Source organism: Otolemur garnettii, unplaced genomic scaffold (assembly GCF_000181295.1).
Source record: "Otolemur garnettii isolate 467f Iridium unplaced genomic scaffold, OtoGar3 scaffold00055, whole genome shotgun sequence".
Classification (NCBI taxonomy): domain Eukaryota; kingdom Metazoa; phylum Chordata; class Mammalia; order Primates; family Galagidae; genus Otolemur; species Otolemur garnettii.
The window spans coordinates 11,544,375-11,557,212 of NW_003852450.1; positions in this window are offsets into that span (position 1 = coordinate 11,544,375).

The following is a 12,838-nucleotide window of genomic DNA, read 5'->3' on the forward strand; positions in this document are numbered from 1 at the left end:
AAAAAAAAAAAAAAAATGCCTAAACCATTCTGCTAGAATTTGTGGAATAGGTACTGTAATTAGTCTTTTGTAGATATTAAGAAACTAGGGTTAAATAAGAAAGAAAAAGAGCAATGCCATCCTTAAAGTCGCATAGCAACAAATGATCAAGCTGGGATTTGAATTTGTCAATCTGGATTTAGCCCCCATGCTATTGGACAGAAATCCAGAGGAGAATGCACAACTCTCTGATATTGCAACTTTTTCCTTTTAAGTATTGGACAGACACTCCTTTCTGGCAAAATGTTGATGCAAGTTTTTTTTTTTTTTTTCCAAATATCTTGAAGACAGAATGTCGTGATCTTTTTTTTTTTTTTGAGAGTTGCTTTAATGTTTGGCTTCTCCTTTTCCTTCTGCTTTTCTTTCTTTTCTTTTTCTTTCCAGTTTTTTTCTCTTACCCTCCCAGCCCATCTCAAGTAATCATTGTTATATCTAAACATGTTCTCTGTTGGATCTATTTCCTCTTTCTCCTCTTTCATCTTACTTAGAAATTTGCACATGTTGGAGGAGGAGTGGGGCGTCCCCTCTCCATTATGCATGATAGCTGTAGGAGCAGGCTTAATAGGTGACATGACTGTAACGAGGAAAAGGAAAGGTATGACTTGCAAATGTTTTTATGCATAGCTCCTGTTACTTCTACAGCTCTTGGGCTTCTTCCATGACTTGGAAATTATGAATTGGGCTGCAATAAACATTCTGATACAAATATCTTTGTTGTAATGCAATTTTTGGTTGTCTGGGAATATACCTAATAAAGGAAATAATATACCTAATAAAAGGGACTCCTCGGAGTTCAATGTTGCAGGTGGGGAATATATACAGTTTTATACAGTTTTACAGTTTTATGCCTGGCTGGAAGGTGCCGTGGCATGCCAGCAGGGGTAGGAGGTCCAGTTTTTAGGGGGTCTCTCCCGTGGGATAGAGTGGGAGGAAGTTGGAACTCTGCTCACTTGTTTGCATGGAGTAAACCTCGAGCCCTTGTTGTGGGGGAGGGGACTCCCGTCCGCTTGGTGGTGGATTTTGTACCTTTTGGTTGTATTTTGGGGGTCGCAGCTCACCTCAGGAAGGTTGAAGTGTGCTCTTCAATCTTCTCTCTTGGCTCTGCTCCAAACCATCAGCCAACTTGCTAAATTTCTGTCCCTCAAGCCTCCTTCTGGAAGGGAGCTTCTGCAAAAAGCTGGCTGCAGTCCACTCGTGTATTCTATTTTTATTTTAATTTGTATTTTTCATATAGCAAAACCTTTAGAACTTTTTAAGATACTTATTGGCAATTCATATATCTTTTTTGGAGAAGAGTATATTCAAATCTTAGAAAAATAAAGACATATTTAGCTACAATTTCCCATTTTCCCAACATATGGCAACTTTACAGATGTTTGGGATACCCTGTAGTTACTGACATACAGTCTAGTTGTAAACATTCCATTTCTAGGTTACTTTCTGGGAAGGCTGATGCAAATTTCAACATTTCTGCCTTCTTACTTTCTTATCTTGCACTTTATACTGGTTCCATACAAGCTATACTCCTAAAGTCATGATTTAATCAGGCTTTTTGTTTTATTTATTTAGCATAGATGAATCTAATGGCTTTCCAATTATGGCAGAAGACCAGGTTTTTACCACTCCTCAGCAGTTTATGTAATAGTGTTAGATAAAACATACCAAAAATATTAAAAATATTTGCTGTGCCTCCCCAAAAGAATAGTTAAGGTTTGAAAACAAACTTAAAGCCAAATCAGTGATAAGAAGGCAGTTAAAAATCCTGTCAATATCCTCATGGATACAAAATTTGTCCTCAAGCAGTATGGTTGAGAAGTTAAGACCCCTGTGTCAAGACTTTGAGGAATATCTGATCTACTAATCTAGGAGTGGGAAACTTTCAGTCCTTGACCCGAAGAAATAACCAAGGACCTTGTCTACATAGGGATCTAGATGAAAAAATAAGCCTAGAAACAAACAAATAAAATTTGTATGAAAAATAAAACCAGAGTTTGCTTCATGTGGTTTTACAGTGTGTTATAGCGCACATAAATTCTCTATGTTATACACACAGCATAGAATTCCCAAACATAAATTATAATAAAGCATTGTCCAGAACATGTGGCAACTCTGGGACACCTACAGGAGTAAAGCAAAGCACTCTGTTGGTACACTTGGAAATTCAGAGCTCACATGACCACCACAGTAAACAACTCCCACCGAAAGTGATTTAAAAAAATAAATCACATTAAGAAATCTTGAGCCTTGAGAACTACAAAAAAAAAAAAATAAATAAAAAGCAATACAATAAACATATTTACAGATTGAAGACAAAACTTGTCATTATTTAAACAAATATAATTTAAAAAGATAGTTGTAGGTGAGCAGTATTCTGCATATGCCAAGTGGAATGAACACACAACTCCATATAATTATAATTTCACTTTGTGCCTCATCTTCTTAGTAAAGGTCCCATAGCTTCTTGATACCGTTGTTGTTGTCACAGTTACTGCACTGTTTTGTGACTATTCGCTTACCTACCCCTCCCCTAAATCCCATCTTATAAGTAGCTCAAACAAACATTTAATTTGTGTCTATCGCTCCTAGCCACTCAGCTAGGAAACAGACAAGAAAAATGAGTGACACATTTTCATGTTCATGATTTAATTTGATTTCTACACTGACCCTGCTAGCCAGTCTACCTTCTTATGACTTATCCCCTGGAAAGTATAAATCTTGTTTTGTTCATCTTTGAATCTTCAGCTCTTAACATGACACTGGGTTCACAGCAGGTGCTTACTAGCTTAGCATTAATGAAATGGAGGAGCATACCACCAGCTCAAGACGGCAGAATTCCAGAAAAATCTGATACCTCTGTTTACTGTGCATGAATATGATTAACAAACAAGCCCTTTCTTGGGATAGGGTCTACCACATGTCATGTCAGAAAAGCAAAATAGAAAACAGAAGGAATGATGCTGAGCTCACTAACAGTAAAATGAAAAGTCTCAGACTAACGCTAATGTTACACTGGAGGTATGAGAGAAAGAAGCACAAGCCAGGAATCAGAAACTGCTCTCTAAAGACCCTGGAGGAAAGTTAATCCTGTGTCGTCTCTGGATAAATCATGTGTGAAGGCTCTCCAAGTGGAGAGAAGCATCACCTGTACTTTGGAGAGATGCTCTAACCAAAGGATCAATCTTTATCCGGGCCTCCTGCCGTACTGGATGAGTAATTTAAATGTGAAACTTTTTATACAAGCAAAATCTCTTTCTTTCTATAATGCTATTGGTTAACAAAGTGCAGTTTTAACAATGAAGACCATTATGTATTTTAAACTTTAAACAGAATAACATATAAAAGCAACTGACATTTGATTTGTTCCAGTGATTTATTTACACATTGATTTAATAATTTCAAAAACTTATTTCAATTATTTGATAGACTCCTGGCCAAATTTGGCCCTGGGCATATTGGAAGGGCTCCTCAAACTTTTTAAACAGGGGGCCAGTTCACTGACCCTCAGACCATTGGAGGGCCTGATTGTGGGCCCGGAACGAGTTGGCTGCTAAGCAGGACAGGCAGCAGCGGCAAAACCACCTGGCAGGCCAGATAAATGTCCTAGACGGGCTGCATGTGGCCCACGGGCCGTAGTTTGAGGATGCCTGCATCATATCATCTTGATGTGGTGGATTCTTTGAATGATATAGTCAACAGTGTTGGAACTTCAACCTAATAGGTTGCATCATATTTTGTAATTTATCTTGGGCGGCCTTGCTTGCAGGCTGAACATCTTTTTTAACCTTTCTCACACGATCACATTTTAAATGTCACCAGTATTTATATAATTGCCATCTCCCTTTCCTCTCTTTTCAATCCATACAAGAAAGTGTCTTTTGGAGTTCTGTCGCTCTGTTGCCCTCGACAAGAAAAGAAAAAAAAATTAGAATAATTAACTCCTTTCAGAAATTTCTGTGGCCTGTGTTTTGTGCAATTTTCCCTGCCACCACCATTTCTCCTCCCAGGTAACATTGCAGATGAAATGTTTGATTTCAATTAATTGTGTTGTACTCAGCACCAAATGCAAGATATTCGTGGTTTTTTCTCATTCTAATGTCTTTTAGATTAGCAGAATACAGACAAATGAGTGAACTGAGTAATTTTGCTACTTAGAATGAATGTGAGGAAATATTATTCTATGTTCTTGTTTTAAAATCAGATTTGTGTGTTCCAGATATGTTTTTGTGTTTCAAAAACAATTGTGTTTTGAACAACCTCATGTAAAGTGGCAAGTACCAGAAACCTCAAAGCCAGGGGTTCTCAACCTGTGGGTCACAACCCACAGGAACTGTATTAAAGAGTCACGGCATTAGGAAGGTTGAGAACCACTGCTAGGCCCTGGGCATCTTTGAAATATCAGTGAAAGAAAGACTTGGGGAATCTGGACTAAAGGAGGGAACTCCACAGAAAGCATCCAGTCTTTGCAGTATTTAATTTGACCTCAGTGGTCCAGTGTACAAGGTGAAAGTGTAGATTCAGGACAGATGCCCAGAAGTCCCAGGTCGCTCTGATTGTCTCCTCATTTTAGAAGGAAGAAGGAAAAGGAAATTATCAAGGAGCTGCTTCTAAGCTCAAGACAGAAAAGTTTGTACTAAAAAGTAAATAGTTCTGAGTAACAAAAAAATCGTAATTCCTCTTCATAAGTCACCAAAGGCCATTATGTTGAGAGCAAGGGATGCTTAAGCTGATCCAGGAACAATAGCTGCAGCTGCCTGAAGACAGTTTACACCAAGATGGCAGGTTTTTGCTAGACAGATTTCCACTACCCATGTACCGCTGTAGGCCATACATTAGAGTCGAGTCTGCTTATCTTGAATAAGATGTCTTGGAGGAAGCTGGGCTCTTGTCTGAGACTGGGGCATCCTTAGGAGTAGGTGGAGAGTTCTACTTGAATTCTTTGAGGGAGCAGTAGTGCCTGACCTTGGGAAGAGTGGCCTGGAACAAAGTGGGGGGCCTCTGAGGGCACAACAGGACAGGCCTAATCTCCTAAGGAACTTTGCTTGCAGGAGCTGTGTTACCCTACAATTGCTCCCTGGTGACTCAGGAGGACAGCTGTGTGAGATCCAGGTCAGGGTAAGGGAATAACTCTGAGATGTGTAGCCAGTGCTGGCCTGGGGACATTTGTAGGATGGAAGAGGATGTCCCCCACCCTTGGATGCCAGAGGCCTCTGAACGTCAAACTAATAAGAGGAGGAGAGGCTGGTGGAGGCTGCAGCAGGCCAGGGTTGCAGCCTGGATGATTTGCTGGTACTGCCATTCCTGAGGAGGATGTGACCTCTGTAGAAGTCAGTGCATCTTAGGGCGCCCAGGAGACGACAATATCAAAAATTATCACCTTCTCTACACTCCAACAGGAGTTACCCTTGATGGAGAAGAGGGTGATGCTCTCTATCCTGTTGTCATAAAAGGAGAAAACAGAAGTTATTAGCTAATATTTCTCCTTAAGAGCAAAGTGACGGCTAGACACCTGTACTCAGTGGTTAGAACACTGGCCCTGTGCACCAGGAGTGGAGGGTTCAAACCTGACCTTGGCCTGCTTAACAAAAAAAGAAAAAAACTGTAGGAATTGGAGTTTCTGGGAAATTGGATGAGACTTCGAATTAAGTACTCCTTCACTACTAAATAGCCAAAGAGTAGCACCTAGAAATTTGGAGGGAAACAGAAGTTATAATACCCAGTTAGGTTAAATTAAGCTCTGATTAAATACAGTTGATCAGAACATTCACATGTGTGCCTACATGCTCTGTTTCTTCAACTATTCCTCCAAATCTTTAATGAACATATACCTTTTCTTTTATGAATAAAGAGAGCTGTTTGTGGAGAGAAATTCTTAGCTGAATTACAAAACTTATCATCCCATACCTGAGGACAAAGACTTACCAACTACTCTCCACATCCTGACAGGCATCTAATGGCAACCAAGAGAAAATTATATAGTCTTGAGGAGAAAATAGCTGATTTTAAGAACTGAGCTTTTAAAAATCTAACTCGTAACAGTGATGAAAAATACCTTAGTGTCCCCCAAATCTGTTTTTATTTAGTCTATATAGTGGATTAAATAAATGACGTGAAGTTTGTTTGTCTGGTCTCTTATCAGCAATCGTATTTACGAAAGGTGACTGAGTCTGACCAAATTTTTCCCTGAACTCTATTAGGATCTGCCCTGAAGTTTGTACTATAAATTGATCTTTCTTCTTAAAATACTTTCAATTCATTTTATTCTCTCTAGTTTTCATTTCTTGATCAAAGAACACAGAAATAAATATCCAATTAAAAAGTTTCAATAATCCCTTTTAAAATAAACTGAGAATACCTATTAAACAGATTTTTAAGATTAATTGTGCAGGGTAACCTGAATTTATTTTATGATATCTCTAAGTCTTGTATACATAACTGTCTCTTCTCTAGACTAATAACTCTTGGCAGATGTTTAACCTACTGAAATACTTTCAGAAGGACAAAACAACTTTCATTTAAATCACTAGAATTTCAGTAAATCTAAATAAATTTGATTTTCTCATATGGAGTGTTAGGCTAGTTTCTTCAAGGGAAAGGTGGTAGAATTAATTTGCATTAAATTTCAAGTGATTTAAGATAGCCTCCATTAATTCAAATGACAATATTGCAATTTACTCTCTAACTGTGAATATTGTTACTTCATCCTTTTTTTTTCCCTTATGGCAAGGCCTCTCATTCTACCAATGTAATAAATGCTAAATAAACTGGCATAATTGGTATCTCCTCTCTTCAGCAGCTCTGGCCAGTAGATGCTTCAGATGAATGGGCTATAATCATTAAATTGATTATCCTTGCCTCTCTTCAGTTTGAGACACTGAAGTCCTATACTGCAGATTCATGATTTGAATTAAATTAGTATTTGGCGGCAAAGGTGTGATGAATTGAAATCCATGTACCATTCAAATCATGAGTCAAGAGAGTCCTTTGTCTTCTCTTTTGTCTATCAGAGAATTAAATACATTAAACAAATAATAAACAAATTTTCAAAAATTTGATCCTGGATTCATGTAGAGATATCTATTTCTGGACCTGAAAACCCAATAATTTTGGAAACTCAATAAAAGAAACCGTTTATTAAGGTCTTAATAAAGATTATTAAGTTAGGCCCTAGGGGCTCGTTTTTTACGAAAAAAAATTCAGATTAAACCAACTCTGAGTACTTAGCATTGAGTTATTTATATTAAAAAATAAAAACAATCATGCCCAAATCATTCAAATGTAGAGCAATTTCTTTTTAAACTAGGTGTTGTACAATTGGATTGACCTTGCGAAATAGGCTTTTGAGTTATGAGAGTCTGAGTTATGAGAAAGCTAATGTAGAAGTGACCTTGTGGGCCACCTGCCTCATGCGTTAAAAGACTTGCACAGCGACTTGAAGGTGGCTGTTGAGCATGTGGCTGAGTAAACTGACCCATGCTATGACATGAAGGGTTGAGTCAAGAGAAGATTCTGGAGCATCTGTACTTACTTTTACAGGTATTTGTTTCCAGTCAGAGGTTTGCCTGATTTCAGCCATAAATAAACACAATTTTGAGGTAGGAGTCTTAAGTTGCAAGCCATTTCCACCTCTAAAACAGTGTTTTTCAAACTTTTTAATCTCAGGGCACACTTAAATTGTGTTGATCAAAAAAAAAAAAGAGCAAAAAGACAGAAAGAAAGAATATACTTACTGTGCTTTGCACTTCTTTTGGAAATTATTTAATTAACAATCTTTAAAATGTATTGCAGCACACCTAGGCTCCTCTCATGGCACACCAGCGTGCCCCGGCACACCGGCTGCAAATCACTGCCCTGAAAGGCGCTCCCCTTAGGGCTAGAAGATCTGGGACTGGGAACAGTTTTCGAGGAGAGCTTGTTACCCAGAATATCAGGAGATCCTGGGACTGGTTCTGAAAGCAGCTGTCCTCAGGCAGGCACTGCCAAATACATCTGACGGATGTTGTTTCCAGGTTTCTGGAACCACAGAAAGCAAAGCCTGGGTACCACACTACAGAAGATTGGGTTCACATTGGAAACGTGCGTTTCTGTCAGCATCATTCAAGGCGATGCCCAGCAGCAAGTGTGGTACTTTTGCTGCAAGTAGGACGAAATGTGAAAAGTCGTATTCACGTCAGAATTAAGGAGAGTTTCATGGTTTGAATCATGACACTGCAGAACACCTGAAAATTGGCTAGTTCATCATCATCAGAATGACGATTTTAATCCAAGATACGTGGCCCGATTTTCCTTGCTTTAGATAGAAGATGATTGATTCCCTAACAAAAGAGGTTTAAGGCGTAATCCTAAAAGGCAGGGCCAAATAATAATCATAATTAATAATGAAGTCATCTCTATAAAGCACAAGTTTTATTTTTATTTTTTTTTGGAGACAGAGTTTCACTATGTTAACCTCGGTAGAGTGCCATAGCGTCACAGCTTATAGCAACGTCAAACTCTTGGGCTCAAATGATTCTTTTCCCTCAGCCTCCCAAGTGGCTGGGACTACAGGTGCCTGCCACAACACCCGGCTATTTTTGTTTTTGTTGTTGTTGCAGTTGTCGTTGTTGTTTAGCTTGCCTGGGCTGGGTTTGAACTCACCAGCCTCGGTGCATGTGGCCAACACCCTAACCACTGAGCCCGGGCATCTAGCCCAAAGCGCAAGTTTTTAAAAACATTTCTCTCTCATCAGTTGTTTGGAGGCCTGGGAGACTTGAGATCTTTTGATTTATTTTCTGACAATTTGACTGAGAACATATAAGTGGTATGTACAGAGTATTTCAATCTTACAGATGAGGTGAATTCCTTAGAAGCATGGAACTGCCATCGTGGGGCAATTGGCAGGTATGGGAATGACAAGAAAAAAATTATTTTCCTCTGCACAAAACCTGCTTATTTTAGAAACACATCATACAATGGATGGGAAGGAAGGTAGGGGTATCGGAAGAGAGAGGTTACCTACCTGGTTTGTTTGGCAGATGAAGCAGGAGGTGAGAATGTGGAAACAATGTAAACGCCCCTGCTGCTGGGCACCCGTCCTGCTAACACTCCTCACCTGAGTCATAATCATAGGTGCAACATATTGCGTGCTTACTGGCAGGTAAGCATCCTACACTAATGTTAGCATAATATGCCTAGGAGATAGAAGTGTAATTCCCATCTTTCAAGCTCAAGTCACTTACATGGGGCAGATCAGAAGCGTCTCCAGAGGGTCTTAATAGGAAGTAAAAGTTCCTCCTTCAAAGCGCTGTTGTGAGTTCTAAGTGAGACCTAATGCAGGCTGTGTGGCAAATTTGATATAATCCTGGCACCCCAGCAAGAGCTCAGGAAAGGATCCCCCATTATCTTTATTATAATAATTATGAGGATACTTCTCGTTCTATCTCTACATCCCACTACCGTCACTCTTCAATTCCTGCCACTAATACTAGTTGCTAATCATAATAGTTATGGTGACACAGGGCCAGACTTGGGGACTGTACTGACCTGGGACTCACAGATAAGAGGACACATTACACAGCAATAATTTAAGGAGTAAAATAGGAGCCAGTTGGACAGGTAATTTAAGTTAGTCATTTGTCATTTCCTGCTTCTCTTTGCACTCACCGTGGCTACAGAAGCCACCAGAGAGGCCATTTGCAGGAGGCTTCCTGTCCCTCCTTGTAAACGCACACCAGATGTGTCTTGTCCATGGGTAGCCCTGGGCCAGGGAGGGTTTACCCCCAGGCAGGAAATAGGCCGGCTGTGTCCACTTGACACTCTGCCCCAAAGCCTAGGAACAGCTGCACCAGGACCCAGCCTCAGTGCCTCCCGGACCTGTGCTTGGATTTAATGGATCTTCTCCCTTATTTGCTACTCTGAGAGAAATGAGGCATCTCTTTGCCATATGTGATTAATGGCGTGCTAATTATTACTACTATGCAGAAGAACACTGTAGAGTCCACTAGTTCCTAGAGCAGCAGTTCTGAGAGTGAAGCAATCAGAATCAGAGAAGCACCTTACATGCCGTCTTTCTCAGGTTGCTTCATCAACACCGATGGTTGTGTCTCAGTCATCTACGACTATCCAACAAACCACCTCAAACCTTAGTGGCTTCAAATCACCACTCATTGTTTCTGATGATTCTGTTGATGGAGCGGGTCTCTATGCTGGTCCCACACGGGTCACTCCGTGACTGTCCTTGCAGGCCTTGTGGCTGGAGCCCAGGCTCAGCTGGGACAGGTTACTTTCATCCCTGGCTTCTTCCCCGAATCACAATCTCCGGGTCGCCTTCCAAGACAGGGAAAACAGAAGCTGCAAGCATCTTGTGCCTGGCACGAAACTGGTCCCACATCATCTCCATGGTATTCTGTTGGCCACCGCGAGTTATGGGGCCAGCCGTCCTTAAAGGGGAAGACAGACAGACTCCCCTCAATGGAGGGTGGCAGCGTTACATTGCCAATGAGCATGAGAGAGCTGTTGTGGCCTTTGGTTGTGATCTTCAAAGTCAATCCTGACACGAATCACAACGATATACTAGATTCAAAACTTGCCCCAATATTTATCATGTAGATACTACACTTGTCTACTTTATTTTACAGTGTGAAAGATAGTCCAGGAAATATACTCCATATGGCTAATGTGGAAGCATTCCTGGCATAGGATATTGAATATTTAGCTTGTTTAAACATACAGAGGTTGGGCTTGCTGGGGCAGCTGGTAACTAACCTCTTACTACATGTGTGTTCAGAGTGTCCACATGAAATGAGCCATCTACTCAAGCCTGCAAATTCATTCACATGCAGATCTGTGTGTACATTCCTGTGCCATGCCCTGAGCTACGTCCTGGAACAGCACAATATTCAGATTAATTAGATTTCTTTTCCAAAGTATCATGTATTACCATTGACAATTATCTCCTTTTTTTTTTTTTTTAAAGACAGAGTCTCACACTTTTTTGCCCTTGGTAGAGTGCTGTAGTGTCACAGCTCACAGCAACCTCCAACTCTTGGGCTTAGGCGATTCTCTTGCCTCAGCCTCCCGAGTAGCTGGGACCAGAGGCGCCCACCACAATGCCCGGCTATTTTTTGTTGCAGTTTGGCCAGGGCCAGGTTTGAACCCACCACCCTTTGTATATGTGGCCGGTGCCCTACTCACTGAGCCACAGGCACCACCCATTATCTCCTTTTTTTAACCTGGGCCAACACCAATAGGACCAATTTACATGCACTTTTTGTCCTTTTCAGATTAACCTCTATGAAGAAGTTTTAACTCTAATGGGATACAGAAATAAATATGGCTCATGGTATACGCCACAGTAGACAACAGATATATTTGTCTTCTTACACTTAAAGCAACATTAAATATTGAGAGGATTCCAAAGAGTGAGTGAGACATTAGGTAGGCCATGGAGCTAAGATGGTAGCTACAACATCCAATGAGAAGCCACACGCATCTCAGGCACTTTCGGGTTCCGATGGTGACAGGTACGAATTTGAGCAGCATTCATTATTTGTTCATTTATCCAGAAAAATATTTATTGTGCTTTCACCGGTTCTAAGTGAAGTATATTGCAGTGAAAGAAAAAAAAAAAAACAACAAAGTTCTTGTCTTCATATAACTTACATTCTAGACAGAGGACAATGAGAGGAATAAAGGATGAACTCTCTCCATTGGTCGTGAACATGTGGAAGGACGCAAGACAGAGTTAGAGGGAATGAGGAGAAACCAACAAAAGGGACTCAGAGGGGATGAACCTTGAAGTAAGAGGGAAATTATGATGCAACGGTGTTCCCTGGTCTGGCTAGTGTTTCAAGGGTAACAACAGTTGTTTCACCTGCTTCTGAAACTTCAGGTCAGCTGAAGACTGAGGACTGTTTATTGTGTTTGGCAACATGAAGGTCATTGAGTGGTGGGGAGGAAAGCCAAGTTACTTTGAGTTCAAGAGAGGAGAAGAAGATAGGAAGGAGAGACAGAGAATATGGAAATTTCTTTTGTAAATGTTTTGCAAAAAAAGAAGGTGCTGAGGAATGGGATGGTAATTGGAGGAAGACATTGGCTCTGGGAGAAAATATCGTATGTGTATGATAGGAAATACGACAGCATGTTTGATGCTGGTCCAGTACGGTGAGAGAACAGATGATGTGCAAGAATGAGAGGAATTGCTAGAATGACGTCCTTAAGTAGTTGAGAAAGATGGATTCTTCTAGACCAGATTTAAAAATCCATGTCTTTAAACACGTTGAGCATATACTCAAAATATGTATGCATATATTTAAAAATGTACTTATATTCTACTACAGTGGCATGTTACATGCATTTCAAAACATGTATCAAATATAACCAAAGTCTGTGTGGAGGAATATATAAAAGGAAGCCCCAGGAATGTTACCCAGACCCCATAGTCTTATGCTCCCTTCAGTGCATATCATTTGCTTTGGGGCTCTTACCTTTAGACAATGACTCAGCGTGACATTGATTAATTAAAAAGGAGTTGGAAGAAAGGACCTTGATCTTTCAGACTTGAGAATTGAGTTTTCCATCTTTCTTGATTTCTGTTTAGGAATTGTTCTCACCTTAAGTGACCCTTTACAAAGCATAAAGACTTTAAATGTAACCAACTTGAGATGGTTAAAAGAGCTAATTCACGAGTAGGTTCTTCAAGTGCTCCTCAAGGTCACTTTTGTGACATGTAATGTCACATAATACAAAATATACTGAAAAAGGAGAACAGCTGCACTTCAACTTTTATTTTTTGCTATTGGGCTACTGTTTAAACCACAGGTCA